At 54.1% G+C, this 16654-nt stretch overlaps 1 long non-coding RNA gene and 1 other non-coding gene across 2 annotated transcripts in view; one reads left to right on the top strand and one right to left on the bottom strand.

The window, feature by feature from the left end:
• Nucleotides 1-7968: 7968 nt before the first annotated feature.
• On the bottom strand, nt 7969-15758 carry LOC110551195 (uncharacterized). Its single transcript, XR_009592827.1, has 5 exons — nt 15624-15758; nt 15174-15396; nt 14261-14339; nt 12192-12393; nt 7969-8496 (listed from the first exon to the last, which is right to left on the bottom strand). It is a non-coding gene; the product is annotated as an uncharacterized LOC110551195 (transcript).
• LOC132655161 (uncharacterized) overlaps nt 15579-16654 on the top strand; it is a 31981-nt gene continuing 30905 nt past the window's right edge. Inside the window, exon 1 of the long non-coding RNA XR_009592828.1 lies at nt 15579-15703. This is a non-coding gene — a long non-coding RNA (uncharacterized LOC132655161). The remainder of the gene's footprint in view (nt 15704-16654) is intronic.

The following is a 16654-nucleotide window of genomic DNA, read 5'->3' as shown; positions in this document are numbered from 1 at the left end:
AGCTCTGGGTGCCTTTGGAAAGGGTGGCTGGCCCCTGTTTCCTGAGCTGTTCAGCAGGCACGGGTGGCCACAGCCTGTGGGAGGACAACAGACCCTGAGCCGAGAACCAGGACCAGAAGCAGATGCTAGGGCTGGGGAAGCCGGGGCAGAAGGGGAGTACAAACAACCCCTCCTCTAACGCAGCCATTGAAGGCTTCCTTCCCTTCTGCCCCGGCTTCCCCAGCCCTAGCATCTGCTTCTGGTCCTGGAGTACTCTGCGTATTGGAGAAAGGATTTCTGCTACCCAGCTCCTCCTGGTGAGGGGCTTGGTTGGATCAGTTAAGCCCAGAGAGGATCAGAGGGGAAAGGAAGAGCACACTATGTGTGTATGTGTGTGTGTGTTGGGGGGGCGTCAGCCGTCAGTACATGGTCTCTGTTTTTCCAGCTTTAATTGCAGCGTTAATCACTGTAATAAGCTGTTTAGGGCATCCAACAGCCCGAGACTGGTAGGCTCAGAAGGCAAAAAAGTGCTTGGAGATGGGTTTCCTAGGTCCGGAGGAGGAGGGCAGGAGGAGAAAGTGCGATGTGAGGGAGGGTCAGGAAGTCAGGGAGGACAAGGCAAGCTTTTCCGAGGAGCCCAGTACCCCCTCTCCCAGAAGGTTCTCCTTGAGCGTCAGTGCTGGTCCGGTTCGAAGCCAGTCTCTCCTTTGTTTCGCAGACATGTCTCATACCAAGTCAGCGATTCAGTCTAGGCCTCTCCGTGCTGGTCCCAGAGTCAACATGGCGTCTCCAGAACTCCCTCCCGCTTCAGAGCATGTGCACAGGCTTTGTTATGGTTCTGCTCGCCCTGGGGAGGGTTGCCTGCCAGCCTGGAAGGAGAAAGACCCGGGCTGCCTCTTCTGCACATCCCTAGGGACAGAGCTTCGGAAAGAACTGAAGTGATACCTTGCCACACTCTGGGCGGGGGGGGGGGGGGGGTGTCTTGCACAGCTGGGCTATCAGGATGTTCCGTGAACACCAGGGACCTGAAGGTACATAGAGAGCCAGAGGGCTCCTGGGACCCTCACACTCAGAATTAGCTGAGGGACTGCCAGACCAGGTAGGGAGGGGCCAGTAATGACTGCCTCCATCGAGGCAAGCTATTGGGGGTTAGTGAGATGACAGGGAGGAGCTCAGCTCACAGTCACTGTCCTGTGTAGCTGAGGAAAAGACTGTGATGGCATCCTTACTAGGCCTTATGTCTTACAATCATCGAGAAGTTGGTACAGAGAGACCGTGCCAACCTCCCGAGGTCACACAGAAAGTGAGAGGTCTGAGTGCTGGGGCCCCTCAACCCGCAGGGGCTACATCTGGACAGGTGCTCAACCCATAACCCGTGGCAGAACCAAGAGCTCCCCTAGAGAGGAGGAGGTTGGCTGCCAGACTTGTCAATCAGCCAGAAGGCTGGAGAGTGGCAGGGCATGCCAGATCAAGACATCTGCTGAGTCCCAGGAGAGTCCTAAGATGCTCAGAGATCCAGGAGGCATTGAGGGTGAGGCTGTTCTCTGTTCAAGGCAAGGAGGAGCTGGGGGCACCGGGGAAGTGGGCAGCCAGAGAAAGGGAACCAACAGGAGGTGGGGCCTGTGGGCCCAAATTCCTGGGTTGTCTCCCAGGACAAATTAGTGCAGGACTGCAAGTGTTTGCTGAGTAAGGCAGAAGGCTCCACACCAGGGAGGATCAGCTGCAGTGAGGGAGGGGCGTCCCCGCACCCCAGGCAGTTCACCTCGCACCTGGCAAACAGCAAGCAGCTCACCCTGCCCAGTGCACCACACGGAGGGCACCCAGCCACGTCATGCAACGCGTGTGGCGCAGCCCCACACCCACCCCTGGGGCCAGTCACTTGTGCCCTGAGCTCAGGAATCACCAATAGGAGAACAGGGAAGGGTGAGGCACCCTCAGTCCAGGGCAGGGAGGGAGGGGTCAGCTGGAGGAGTGTGGAGGCCTGAGGGAGCAGGAGGCAGGCTGGTGGGAAGAATGCAGAGGAAACTGCTCCAGAGTTCTAGGCCAGGAAGATGCTCTCTGAGGACATACTATGTGCCAGTCACACAGGTTCTGTGCCAAGGGCTTTCCTGAGGTCCATCTTGTCTTATTGAATCCTGATAACTACCCTACCCAGCAAGACCAGTGTCATTAGGATCCCATCTTACAGGTGAGATGGCTGAGGCTGTGTAGCTGCAGGTCCCCGAACTTTGCTTTCACTCGCCTATAAAATGAAGCTAATCATCTCTCTCATAGGGCTGCTGAAGAAAGGACATGGGCTCGGCACCACAATGGGAGCTCACCGAACATCTGTCACTTTTCCATAAAATCACCTATGGGCAATTCAGGCACGACCACCAACCCAGGGAGGCCTTAGGACCCTCAGTGGATGTTCACAGGTGAGTGGGAGGCGGTCTCCTACAGAATGCCTCTTTATGTGGCTGGTGAAATGACTCAGCGGATAGAATCACTTGCCACACTGTGAGTTTGATTCCTGAAACCAACCAATGCTTCGAGGGGAAAAACAAAACAAAACAAAAAATAGCTGGGTGGTGGCGGCACCAGCACTCAGGAGACAGAGGCAGGCAGATCTCTGAGTTCAAGGCTAGACTGTTGGTATACACAGAGTGAGAGCCAGGACAGCGAAGGCTACACAAGAGAAACCCTTTCTTTTCTCTTGGAAAACAAAACAAAAGCCCGACTCAATGGTGTAGATCTGTAATACCAGCATCCTCCAGTGCGATGGGAGACAGAGACCGAGCGGCCCCAAAATTTCAGAAAGTCCTAGGCCAGTTCGCCTAAAGAACGCCGTACAGCAGAAACAAGAGAGACAGAACCAGCTACCAAAACCTGTAGCATACTCATGCCTGTAAATTCACACAGACACACTGAAAAAAAATTTTTTAAAGGATTCCTCCTCCTGTAGTGAAAACGCTTTATCGATTCTGATGTAAATCTGCTGTGTTTCAGCTACGGTGAAGGGACAGTCACTTAAGAACAGAGCTGTACCCTAGAACCAGCAGAAAGGATGACAGTAGAGCCACGGTGAACCTGACAGCAGCTCCTTGTTTTCCATTTCCCTTGTAAGAGGGAAATACTGCAGAACCATTACTGAAGTCTTATATTTAGCTTGTATTTAGCCATCACGCTGTCGCTTAACCCTAGGAAATGTGTGTGTGTGTGTGTGTGTGTGTGTGTGTGTGTGTGTGACTGGGTGTATGTCTGTGCGCCTACACATCTGTGTGTGTGCCTGTGTATGCAGGTGTGTGTGTGTGTGTGTGTGTGTGTGTGTGTGTGTGTGTGTGTGTGTTTGAAGTCTGAAGGAGGCTGCTCACATCAGGGTCTGCTCACAGTGGACCTGCTTAGAGCAGGCTCCAGAGCCGAGAATGGCAGAGGTGCTTGGGGACCCTGGGAGAGACTCTAATGACAAAATTCTCTTGCTTAGTAGTCTCTATACTGCAGCACTCCACAGAGGTTTTTTTTAAAAGATATTTTTCTCAAACGAATTTTATGCACGTGTGTGCTCACACACAGGGGGTCAGAGAACAACACTGAGGTCAGAGGACAATTTACAGGAGTTTCTTCTCTTCTGCCCTTGCAGGTCCTGGGCTTGAACTCAGGTCATCGGGCTTGGTAGCGGCAGGTACCATACACACAGAGCCATGCCACCAGCCCAGTTTGTGGGTTTTGTTGTTGTATTATTTATGTGTGTGTGTTTGTTTCTTTGGCTTTCAGAGACAGGGTTTCTCTGTGTAGCCCTGGCTGTTCTGGAACTCACTCTGTAGACCAGGCTGGCCTCGAACTGGGAGATACACCTGCCTCTGCCTCCCATGAGCTGGCATTAAAGGTGTGCACCACCACTGCCCAGCTAGGAACTTAGCCTTGTAAGCTTTTGGGTTCCTAGGGTAGACATGTACCCTTGCACAGGTCAGTTTTTGTCACAAATTAGAGTTACCTGGGAAGAGAGAACCTCCACTAAGGAACTGTCTCCGTCAGATTGGCCTGTGGGCAATTTTCCTGATTTATGATTGATGTGGGAGAGCCCAGGCCCTGGGCAGGGGTTTGGGGTTGTATAAGAAAGCAAGCCTTGAAGAGACAGCCAATGGGCAGTGTGTCTGCTTCAGCTACTGCCTCCAGTTCTGCCCTGAGTTCCTTCCTGCCTTGGCTTCTCTTGATGACAGACTATCACTTGAAAACCAAATAAACCCTGTCCTCCCCAAGTTGATTTAATCACAACAATGGAAACTCTGCATGACCCCTCCCTGGCTGGGGCAGAGGGGAGGGGGCAGCAGCTGTACCTTCCACCATGGTTTCTGTACTTCACAGCTTACCCAACATGCATTCTCCCAGTCTCTGAGGCCTTCAGACTTTTTTTTTTTTTTTTTTTTTTTTAAAAGACAGGTTCTTCTGTAGTCCAGGCTGACCTCAAACTCACTATTTAGTTAAGAATAACATTTAAACTTCTAACCCATTGGCCTCTGCTTCCAGAATGCTTGGAGAGATTGGCTTAGTTTATATAGGGCTGGGGATGGGACCAGCAAGTACCCTACAAACTGAGCCAGACCCCTGGCCCCTGGGTGCATCATTTTGCTCTTCAGCCCTGATTCAGAGGTGAGGAAAGAGAGGTCCAGAGGGTTAAAGTAAACTGACCAGGCTCTCTCTGCTGAAGAGCTGCACTCCAGAGGACCAAAGTGATAAAGTCTGTCTAGGAAGGAAGGTAAATTTTCAGAGCAGTGCAAGAGAGGTTATTTCTTATTTTTCAGAAGGAGTTGCCAAAGCCTGGAAGGGCCCAGCTCTGAGTCTAAAGGCAGAATTCCAGGTTCCAGGAGGGAGGAGGCATGAGCCTCCAGGAGGTGAGACAAAGGCCTAGGGTCACAGGGCTGGAAGGCCCTGCATTGGTGGATCCCCGTGATCCCCCTGGGCTCAGGGAATGTGACAGGGGCTGGGCAGAGGCATGTCAGAAGCCCCATGCAGTCTGGCTTCCCCGAGGATCTGTTGGAGCAAAGAATTCCCGACAGCTCGAGGGCTGGGAGGGGTAGTCTACACAGGCCCCAGCTTGCAGGGAACAAGAACCGCTCCTCTGTCCAGAGAAAGGAATGGGCCAGTGGCTGTGTAGGCCTTGCTGGTGCGAAGGAGAGGAACGAAGGTCCCAGCTGCCCATCCTGGCTCTCTCCTCTGCCAACCCCTCCCTCAGCCCATCTTCATAAAGGGAGTGGGAACATCAGAGTTTGGGGGTGGTAGTAAATAATGGACCTACTGAGCCAGAAGCCCACCCCGTCTGATCTCTGGGAACCCCAGTCTGGGGGGAGCATGTAAATCGTCTTGCCTCCCTTTGCGTAAAGCAGGACAGAGACAGAGACCAGGGCAGCACACTTGACCTGATTATTTGCTTTATGTTTTAGTCATGGGCTTGACAATGGGGTGTCATCGATCGACCAGTCTTCTTCCTTCCAGACAAGGGCAAGCACCCTCCTAAAGCCTCAGCTGAGCTCTGAAAGGGAGCTAGTCTCGATGAAAACATGTCCTGTGTGAAATCTACAGCCGGGCACCACCCCCCTGGAAGTGAACGCCACCTCTCTGTGTGGAAGCTAGAGAAGCTGAGAACTGGCACTAGGAGGTAATGACCAGAAAGTCGGCCATTCACCACGGGATCCAGGTCTGGGCTGGCCAGACCTGGCTCAGCTGGTCATCAGCTCCATGCCAGCCAACTGTGTCTGGGGTTGCAAAGAGCTGCGGAATGTCTCCAGTCCCATTCAAGGAAGCAGAGCCAGGTTCCTGGGGAGATGTGAGGCTGACAGGAGACTCTGAGGTCCTCTGCCTTAGAAAACCCTAGCCTTGAGGGGAAAGCTGGTATTGCTGCCAGTCCCAGGCAAAGAGGAAATCACGTGAGTCTCAGGGAGTCTATAACTTGCCCAGCAAACAGTAGAAAACACAGGCCTCCAAGCCCACCATCTTCTTTGTTAGCCTGGGACCCTAGCTCCCTTCAGCCCTCCCTCAGTGTCAGGGCAGGGGAACAAAAGGATCCCTGGAGAAGTCTGAAGGAACCCAGCCCTAGCCCTATCTTTAGCAAAGGCCGTTCAGCCTCCCTCCCCAGCAGCACCTAGGGAGACATTTGTAGGAAATATTAGCTAGGAAAAAAAAAAATTGGGGTAAGAGAAAGGCCAGAGGAGAGAAATAAGAGATCCGTGTTCCTGCACACATGCACACACAGACAGAGGGAGAGGGACAGAGAGACACTGCAGACTTCTTTTCTTCTTTTTAAATATTTGTTTATTTATTTTTAATTTACTTTTGAGACAAGACCTCCCTATGTAGCCCTGGCTAGCCCAGGACTCCAGAATGCTGGAATTAAAGGCATATACTATCACACCCAGCCTCTTTTCATAAATGTTCTTTTCCTCTCTTCCTCCCTTCCTTCCTTGACAGAGTCCCACGTAGGCCAGGCTGGCTTTGAACTTGATACATACTGACCCTCTTGTCTCTACCTTCCCACACTCGAGTTAACCCCTGTGCTAGGATCCTTAGGCCTGCCTGTCAACATGGGCTCTGGAACGACAGTGTCTTTGCACCCCTTCCTTTGTACTGGATGCGAGCTGGTTGGAGCTTTCGAGGTAGAGGCATGGGGTGCTGGAAATTCAGGCTTCTCTCTGAGCTTGGCCACTGTGAAGAGGCAGAGGGCACCAAGGACTCACTGAGGGAATTCCTTTCTGGCCTCACCTCCAACAGCCCTTTGGCTAGGAGAAGGGTTATACTGGGTGCCATGGGGAGAAAAAAAAAAGTTGAAGAACCCCTTCTGGGAACAAGAGGAGCTCAGGTAGAAGATGCGATGTGATAGACAATTCTGGATGAGCGGCAATTCTGGGTGAGCAGCTTCTTCTTCCTCCTCTTCCTCCTTTCCCTCCTCCTTTTTTTTTTTTTTTTTTTTTGAGACAGGATTTCTCTTTTGTGGCCTTAGCTGTCCTAAAACTCACTGTGTAGACCAAGCTGGCCCCCAACTCAGATATCTGCCTGCCTCTGCCTTCCAAGTTCTTGGATGAAAAGTGTGGGACACCACTGCCAGGACCATCAAGTGGCCTTTTCTCATGCATCCTAACTATTAAATCATCCTGTCTTGAAACATGGGATCCCAAGGAAAGAGGCACCGAGCTTTTTCCTTCCCCTTACCCAGCTATACCCTCCTCAGCTTCTAGGCTACCTGAGGCCTGGCAAGGAAAGGCCTATCTCAGGCAAAGTGAGGAGGGGGAAAGAAATACCTGTAATATGCTTTTGGGAAGGAAGAGGCTTCAGCAGCCCAGGGGCCAGAAAGCTGACAGTGGACTGCCACCAAGGCAATGGAAGGGATTTTGATTAGGCAGAACCAGAAAGTACTGAAGTATGGGGGGGGGGGGGGAGATTGTGGGAGGGAACCTCCTGATACTTGGGAGCAGGCCAGCCAGTCACTGTCCACCTCCAGTGGTTCTGGCCCCATTGGCCCATATCCCCTATAAATTCTAGGAAAGTCCTTGATCTCCAAAGCTCCGTCTACACAGGCCTCATCTACCTGGATAACATTCCATCGCCTCTGGATCCAATCCCAGAGGCAAGCCCAGGCATCCAAACTCGAGTGAGGCCTGGGCTGAGTAATCAGCTGCTATAGCTATGAAGCCCTAGAGTGTGTGTGGGGGGGGGAGCAGCTCCCCACCCCCACCTCACACAGGCACAACAGATTCAGGGATGGAGGAGGGGCAGCCTGTCACTCCAGGGTCTTCCCACCCCCCTCCCACTGCCTCATTCTCCCTCTTCCCACCTGCAAGCAATTTGGCCAATGGGAGGGCAGCTAAGATTGCTGTGTGGAATCCTTCTAGATCTGGGTGCATTTGGTGAGGAGAGGGGGCTGCCTCCTTCCCCACTCTAGACCCCGTGTAACCTTTTCCTCTTCACAGAAGCAAATTACTGGTAATTATCTCACATCCAAAGCCTTCAGGAGCTGCTTCCAAAATTGCTTTAATTGAATTAATTGAATCTCATTTGGTTTGGGGAGAGAATGGGGGGCATACCTTAAAATAGTACAGAGGAGTATGGGACTGGGATGGGGGGTGCAGTGAGCTCCCCAGAAGGAGGCTGCTTTCCTGTGGCCGAGACCCCTGGACACGCCGCTCTTTCTGCAGCCTCAGCTGACTTCAGATGGTCAGTGCCCACTTTGAGCCGGGGACCTTGCCCACATTCTGCTCTCCGACAGTGCTGGCTTCAATGTGCTGGGTTGTTTCTCCAGCCCCTTCCTTCCTCCCTAGCCTGGGGAGCCAGGTTTCTGGGCTTAGGCAGGAGGTGAATCGATGGCTACAGGAACTACTCACCCTCAGGACGAGCTGTGCCCTCCTGTCACCACAGCAGCAGATGCGAATGTCATTTTATAAAGCGCTTACTGCGTTCCGGGCACCCTGTGTGTCAAAGCTGTTACGAGCACTTTCTCATTTCATCATCACAACCGTATGGCGGAGCAAATGCTATCATCGTTCCTGTCTGAGGAAATAAGAAATAAAGCACAGAGAGGTTAAGACCCAGCAAGCCAGGTGGTGGTGGTGGCACATGTCTTTCAGCCCAGCACTTGGTGGGCAGAGACAGGCATATCTCTGAGTTTAAGGCCAGCCTGGTCCACAGAGTGAGTTCCAGAACAGCCAAGGCTACACAAAGCAAGTATCCACTGCTGGAATTCTTTACAGACCAAAGTCTACCCTCAGTCTTCCCTTTTCTTTATGGATCCAGTGTTCCCACTGGAGCTTCATCCTGGGAAGAAACTTTGGGGTTCCTCTTCAGTAACCCTGGTGGCTCCCAGATGCAGGTGAGGCACCTTCCTTGTTGGGATTCCTCCAAGCCCATCACCACCTAGAAGTCCGAAGCAACTGGACCAGCTCCCAAGTGGAATAGAGACTCATTTTTCCCTGGAAAGGGCACCAGGGGATAAGGGCAGGGGTGCCTTCAGGCTCAGCTGGTCGCTGGCTGGGAGAGCAATTACGCTTCTGCTACTTAACTTTACAACCCGGGCTGTTGTTTTAACGATGCGACTCGTGTTGGGCTGTCCAATTAATCTGCCTTTGGAGGCTTTCCGAGATGGGGCGGTAGATCTTATCTTGCTCAGTGGAAAGAGGAGTGTGTAGCCTTGCATGGCAGGGAACAGCTTCCCCCAGGGCCCTTGGCTTCAGAGAAGACCCAGAGGAGCTTTCTGGGGCCAGCCACCCCTAGAGCCACGGAGCAGTGGTCCAAGGACCGGGGAGGTTTTGAAAGGGAGATAGAGGAAGGGGATCTCTCCAGCGGGCGTGCTCATTCCACACTGTTCTATGATCTCTAGGAGCTGGCATTTGCTGCCCATGGAGGGATTCTCTCATGTGTCTTTGGGGGCCCGGGTGTGACTGCTATTTAGTGGATGAAAGAAGGAATGCTCGAAGGCATCTCTAGGTGCGACATTGCCACCGAATGCGAATGCGATACTCCCTGTCCTCCCTATGACCCCAAACCAAGTTTCTTTCTAGCTCAGGGGTTGGCTGAAAGTGCCCCACTGGGCTTTTCAGCCAGGGCCTGGGACCCTCAGTTTGCCGTGATTGGGAACAGGTTCAGGCAGTGAGAGAGAAGTTAGCCTTTGAAGCCTTTTGCCTGGAATCGGAGGCCCCTCCCCAGCCCCTGGGGCCACTCCGGGCTGAATTCCCTGAATGACTGGCCCTGTCTTCAGCCCACCCACCCCCAAGCTGTGTTGCGGTGGGAGCTGGGAGCGATGGCATGGGTGAATCACAGTGCTGCCAGGTCCTGATGCTCTGGGAGCCGACCAGCCTTCCCACTCAGCCCTAACCCCATCAGCCCACACTGGACTACAGCCTCTGGGCAGTGCCCACATGGCCTCTGTCCTGCTTTTCCTCTGCCTCTGGTCACACTGCCTCCAGCCATCCGTTCAGCCACATGTTAGCTCAAAGCATCTGTCTCGGTCAGGGTGGTATCCCCAGGACCTACCCAGCAGGAGATCTCTAGATGTTAGATGGAGAATTCCAGTTCTTTCTAGTGCTTTTCCTCACCTACCCCTTTCTGTAGGCTAAAGCCATTCCACCTCCAGCAGCTCAGTTCTTCCAGATGGGCTAGTCTAGCTCATTCCTCTCTCAAGGTGAGCCTGGACCGAAAAGGCAGGACAAGGTAGCTGTGAGGTGCCTCAGTCTTTCCACAGCTGGACCAGGAGCCGTGTGCTGGGGATGGCCTCTCTGACAGTGGCCATTCCCTATGTGAGCCTCTTCCCGTTTCATATGAAGCCATGGGCATTGTTAGGACATTCCAGAGATAGAGCCACAAAGCTAGCCGGTGGCAGAGGTATAACAGAAATCTAGTGTTGAGCTGGAGACAGGGCTCGGTGGTAAAGAGAAATGGATACTCTTCCCCAGAGGACCAAGGTTCAAGTCACAGCACCCAAATGACAACTCACTGCTGTCTGTAACTACAGTTTCAGGGGTTCCAATACCCTCACACAAACATACATGCGGGCAAAACATCAATGCCCATAAAAATAAATAAATCATCAATTAAAAAAGGAATAGTGTCTATGACTTCTGGTCAAGGGGAGAATGTCAGATGAGAGAGAAGAGATGAGCAACCAGCTCCAACCCGGACGAACCCAGGAGACGATCATGTCTATCACTAGGGACTCCCGGGGGGGTTGTATACATTTTAATCTCTGAAGCTTGTGATTTGAGAGATGCCAAGTCCCTGGGAATGCTGGACAGAATAACAGTGAACTGGCGAAGTTTCTTGGATAGAGTCAACTGTGAGGAGCTGAAGTGCCAAGGCTACCCCATTATTTGGGGGGTAGCTGTGCCTGCACTAAGCCAGAGAATTTCTGTTTGTCCATTCCTCCTTCTGGGTTTCCAAAAATATGTGTAGATGGACGGTGGACTCGTTAAGTATCAAGGATGGAAAGTAGTGGGCCTAGGCTCTTAATACATATCTGTTGAATTAGATGAGTGATTAAGCTCATGACTTGTTGACTCAAAATGGCTAGATCTGGGGGTAGAGGACCTTTGAAAAGAGAGAAGCACACACTGGCCAATGCTCCCTGTTTTTGTTTCGGTGCTGGGGCCTCTTACATGTTAAACGCTTATTCCACCATTGGACATTGGACCACCACTGATAATTAGTAGGTGAAAGTCGGGGACCTTATGGTGGCCAACAACAGAGACTCTGTGTTTGCTTGTGGTTTTGTTCATGGAAGGGCTGCCAGGGCCCAAGATGCAGGCCGGGAATAATAGCTTTGTTTTCTTCCTGGTTTGGAGCCTAGGCTGTGGTGGGCTGCAGTCATTGGAAGGGGGAAGGAGTGACAAGCCTGCGGCAATCTAAATGCTAGCCAGGGAAGCTCTCTCTGGAGCCTTTGTTCTCCTGGAGGGAGGGAGGTGTCCAGTCAGTGGTGGCACCAGGGACCACTGCAAAGACTGAAACCCCCATTCAGCCATCTGGCTTAGAGAGCCAGGCTTAGACTATTCTCTCTCTCTCTCTCTCTCTCTCAGTTTCTCTCCTTTAGCTTCTTATCTTCTGAGAAAATCCATCTGGAGCTGGTTTCCTTTCCTCCCAGAAGGGGAGCAGGTGCGGGCCCTGGGTTTGACAGGAGGTCTGGAGCCTGACCAGCCTTCCTCCAGACTCACATCATCTGAGAAAGCGCCAGCACATCTGGGGAGTGAGGCTGATACCAGGCTCCAAAGCTCTTGTCATAGCCACTGGTAGGCAGGGAGCCTGCCTGGGGTAGATTGTAGAGCAGTGAGACAGGGAGGCCTGTCTTGCAGAGAAGTCCTCTTCTGCCTCCCCAGAGCTCTGCTTCAGGAGCTTCTTGTATTTGGAGCGTTTGTTCTGAAACCAGATCTTTACCTTTGGGAGGAAATGGGAACAGATTCAGGGTATCTGTGAAAGAGGGTGAAAAAGGGAAAGAGCTACAGAGAGTGAGTCCTGGGAACCTTGGCTCTATCCCTCCAGTTCTGGAAGTGCCTCAGTCTCAACCTCTGTACTGGATGCCCTCCTCTTCTTGCTCTTCCTACTCTTGCTCTTCTAACTCTAATATATGCCCGTCAGCCCTTGCTGCTGACCAGCTATGGGCACTCCTTAACAAGCCGTGTTGGCAGGATCATGGGACTTTCTCTGTGAGCTCTCAGACAGCACAGACTAGGACGCTTTGCATGGGGCAGGGATGGAGCTACCTGGGTTTGGATGAGTCCAAGCTGCGCTGCCAGCTAAGCTCTCTTGGCAGGGCTCAGGTAGTGCCAGGTAGTGCATGTGCTGGAAACGGCTGGTGGTTTGGGTGTTACAGCTGCAGGCTGGAGTAGATGGTTCTAGGCTTGCGCAGCTTCCTGGTCAGGGGCTACTGGGAGGACCCTGGAGACAGCACCAGCACCGGGTTCTCTGTAGGCATGTGGAGTGACCAGGTGAGTCAGTCCATTCTCACAGGCTCACTGCACAGCAAAAACAGCAAGAACAACACAGGCTCCACCATCACCCATTCTCAGTGGGGGGAGGGGGAGGCGGGGAACCCTGCCTGTCTCTCTGCCAGTTTCAACTCTAAGTCCAGCAACAGCTGATCTAAGCTATAGTCCTTGTCCTGTTGAAGCTAACACTATGGGACCTGGGAGCAGAAGACCTTAAGGGTCCAAGTTAGGGTACCCTAGCTCCTGCAGTAGGAGGTCGGTGGGTAGGGCCTGATTGGAATAGACTGCCCTGGAGAAGAGCAGGGCAGCACACCCAAGACTCAAAGAACCTAAAAGTAATATTTTGAAGTTCAGAAAAAAAAGTTCAAAGCGAACTTTGCCCTGCCAAGGGGTCTTGTGGAAATCAGCCTTGAATGCTAACATCAAGGCATAGTAAAAGTGACCATCCTTTTCTTGCCCTCGGCCTGGCTGGCTCAGGGGAGGCTTTTTCAGGGACCTAGAAGCCACATTGATGCCTGGTTGCCGTTTTCCCTCTGGGTCGCACAGAGGGTTTCCTGGTGGCAGGGAAAGTGACTCAGGTCCAGAAATCGCTACAGTGTGCGCTGTGGGCGCGCTGTGGCATAGGACCTGGTGTGTCTCTCACCCCCAACCCCACTCCCACAGCCGGCCTGGTTCTCCAGGAATCCGCTGCGGGTTGTGGTGCCAGGACTGGGGCCTTGGGTTTCCATTCCTGAAACCTGGGCCCCGACATGGGCCACTCTACAGGACACTGAGACTGTCCAGGAAGATGAGGGGTGGGTGGATGAGGAGGCAAATTGCTTGCTCCCGATGACAAAATGCTCGGTTGACAGTCCCCTTGCTCCGTGGGGGTCTGCTGTGAGAACCGCTGAGGACAGAAGGTGAAACGTCCCTCCCCCTCCCCCGTACCCAGGCTGCGAGCACAGCTTCAGTCCCATCCACGCCCAGCTAGGTTCACCCAACACACGTCAGGGTCCCTGCCCTCAGATCGCGGTCACCACCGCCTTCACCTCCCCCGCATCCCTTCACCGCAACCCTCGGGGGCTGCGGGCTCTCAGATCCTGCCCCTGCGATCCCAGCCTCCGCCAATTCCCAGAAAAACCATCGGGTTTCCGCTCCCGCCCGCGCCTCTCTTGCTGCTAACCCCACCGCTCGCCCGGGGCTGGCGGCCAAGCGACCACCCGCCTCCTCCTCGGCGGCACGGACCAGGCAATTCGCAGAGAGCGAAGGAAGACAGCCTAGATGGCCGAACTCTCGCCGAGCGATCACCTTCCAGGTGCCTCCCGGAACAGCTGCCTTTTCTACGCTGCTTGTGGCAAGTCACAACTGGATCTACCCGGGTCGCGATAACGGGTCCCCAGGGCCTCACTGGAGGCGCGGCCGCCGCACCCGCGGCCTCAATGGGGTGTTGGTGAGGCTCGCTTTGAGCCAAGCGCCTCCCTGGGACGGAGGCGCACACGGAGTGTGGGTGTGGGACACCCCAAGCCCTCTCTCGTCCTCTAACCGTTCATTCAGGAAAGGGCAGAGTTCCAATCCCGAAACGCTACGGTCTATTTAAAGCCATATTTGTCGTGAACGCGTCTTGGTTGTTGTTTGTTTTTTTTCTTCGTTGGATCCGGGTAAAGCGTGTAATAGAATTCTTCACTCCATTTTTTTCTTGGACCAAGCAAGGGAAGGCAAGAATATGGAAGACAAACCGGACCACTCCACCTTATTGTTAGGAAAGTTCTCCCAAGGGTAAGGTCAGGTTCTTCTGCCCCATTCTCAAAACAAAAACAAAAACAAACAAACAAAAAACCCACATATGTCCCCACGTGCCCACTCACCATATATAATAGGGTGCCCAGGCGGGGCCTCAAACTCAGGATCCTCCTGCTCCTACTTCCCCAGTGTATATTAGCATATCTAAAAAAGAAGAGTCCAAGGGGCTCCTTTGTAACACTCTACACCCCCCCCTCCAGCCAGACCTAGCAACCCAGCAGGCCCATCCCCCACCCGGCCACAGAAGGCTGTTGACTGTCGGGGGTCCTGAGAAGTTCCCCCCCAAAGTCCCCTCTGCTGGCCCCATTCGTCCAGGAGCCTGGAAAAGTTGTGTCCTTGATCTATGCGCATCGCATCCTTTCTCCCTGCCTCGGTTTCTCCAACCATAAAACAAGGAGTCTGAGCCCCTATTCTAGTGTGGCTTCCTGTTCCAGGTGCTCGTTTATTTATGTCAGAATGACAAGGTGGAAAGAAGATTGGTTTGGGGCTGGCTACAATGACGTCACCTGGCAGGACGGACATCTTTGGGGACCAGGCCAGGGATAACTGGAGCAAACGAGGTGTGGTTGAGGAGTCAGTGGGTCTATGGCTTGCACTGCCAGCCAGCCCTGGGCTCTCAGTTCGGCTACGCAAAAGTCGGGACTGGGAAGGGCAGCTAGCCGCTTGCCTTCACTGAAGTCTTCCAGGGAGCACTTTTCTCTGGAGCTCAGCTACACCGCAGGCAACAGGAGCGGGGACTAATTTGTTCCAAAGTTTAATGTGAAGATGGTTAGGGATGGCTTAGGCGTAAGGCTGTAGTGGCCAGGGGAAAAACCTCGAGACTGGGTAGACCAGCCTGTAACTCTGTTCTCTGGACAAGAGTCGGTGGGGTCCTCCCTCCAGATTCTGCAGACACTACCAGACAGAGCTAGGCACCTCTAGGAAAAAGGGGGTGGGGCCCAGGAAAGGCGAAGGAACCCCGCCCAGCTGTCTACCTACCTCAAGCCGGGAACTGATTTCTGTTTAGCAGAGTTTGTCTTGCCTACTGGTTTCTGAGACAAGAAGGGTGATATGGAGGAAAGGAGTGAAAGATGAGGAAAAGCTGGGTCTCAACCCCTCCATCTGGATTATGGCAGTTTTCCGTTACACACAGGCGCGCACACACACTCCTCCACTGCCCCAGGGGGTGGGGTGGGGAGCCCTCCTGCCCGGCTTTACGAAACTGCAAATCGAAACCAGGTCGGATTCAAAAAGGAGACCTAGATCGACTCGCCTCCGCTCCTCCTCTCCCCTCCTCCCCTCCCTCCGCCCTCCCCCTCCCCCAGACTCCGCGGGGAATCCGAGGAACCTTTGAATCCCGCTCGCTGCGGTGCCATCAGAAGAGGGCGAAATTTATGAAAACACAACCCAGACCCCAGAGATGAGAATAGCAGCCGAGGCCACACTCACCTGCTTCGAGTTCCTGCGGGTGTTCGGCCGGCCAGTGGCGGGGCTGAGGAAGGCGCGGCTGAGAGTTGCTGGCCAGGCAGGTAGGAGTGTCCTGGGGCTGTTGGCCCAGGGTAGGAATAGGACAGGAGGTGGCCGGACGGCTGGGAATGGGACAAATCGGGGGAGGCTGCGGTTCCCGGGTAGAGGCCAAGCGGGTCAGCAGCCACTACCGAGGGGGCGGGGACAAGGTCTGGGAAGACAACTTTGGAGGCACCGCGGCCAGGAAGGGGGAGAGGGTACAGAGGTCATTGCGGCCGGTGCCCGGCCACAGGGTCATGGCCCGGCACACCGTCTACTCTCTCTGCCAACTCCTTTGAAAGTCTCCAGCCCCAGCAAGCAACCCTCACACTTCAGATCCCGGTTAGGGGGGAGTCTCTCTGGGTCTCCTTCTGGCGGAGAGCTCTCACCTGAGAAAGGGATTTTGGGCTCTTCCCCTCCCCCACTAAGTTCTGGGCTCCCATCTTTTCCCCCGGGTTCGGTTCCTCGGACCCCACGGGGGTTCCTTCCCCCCCCCCCCCGCCCGCTCACTTAAGACAAGCAGCCGGGATTGGCTATGGCAGGGTGACCTCAGGGAGGCTCAGAGCTGGGCCCGCCCATCTCGGTTAGCGCGCACCGGGAAACGGCGCTGCGCTGCGTGAGCTCCGGGCTGGGCGTCCCCGAGTCTAGGGCGACACGGGTAGAGTCGGGCAATCTCGGGTCACGATGGCCAAAGTGCTAGGAAATCGGGCCCGGGATGGCTAACGGGCGACTGAGCTGCGAGGTGACCGGAGACGCTGCGGGGACTCGGAACCCGTGTCCGCCCTTTCCTGCGCGTCTGCACGGCCCCACGCTGCCACGGCTTTGCGAGGGAGTGGGAAAGCAGATCGCCAGCGCCGGCCGCTTATTCAGCGCGTCGGAATGCGGAGCTGTCGAGCCATGGCAGCTTGTTGGTAAACAGACGCTGGGACCTGGAAGGGTGCTGCCCCGGCGCCCAGCCTGCCCTGCACGCGCGT

Source organism: Meriones unguiculatus, chromosome 7 (assembly GCF_030254825.1).
Source record: "Meriones unguiculatus strain TT.TT164.6M chromosome 7, Bangor_MerUng_6.1, whole genome shotgun sequence".
In the NCBI taxonomy this organism is placed as follows: Eukaryota; Metazoa; Chordata; class Mammalia; order Rodentia; family Muridae; genus Meriones; species Meriones unguiculatus.
The sequence above is the reverse complement of the archived record's forward strand: the minus strand, read 5'-3'. Positions and strand labels throughout refer to the sequence as shown.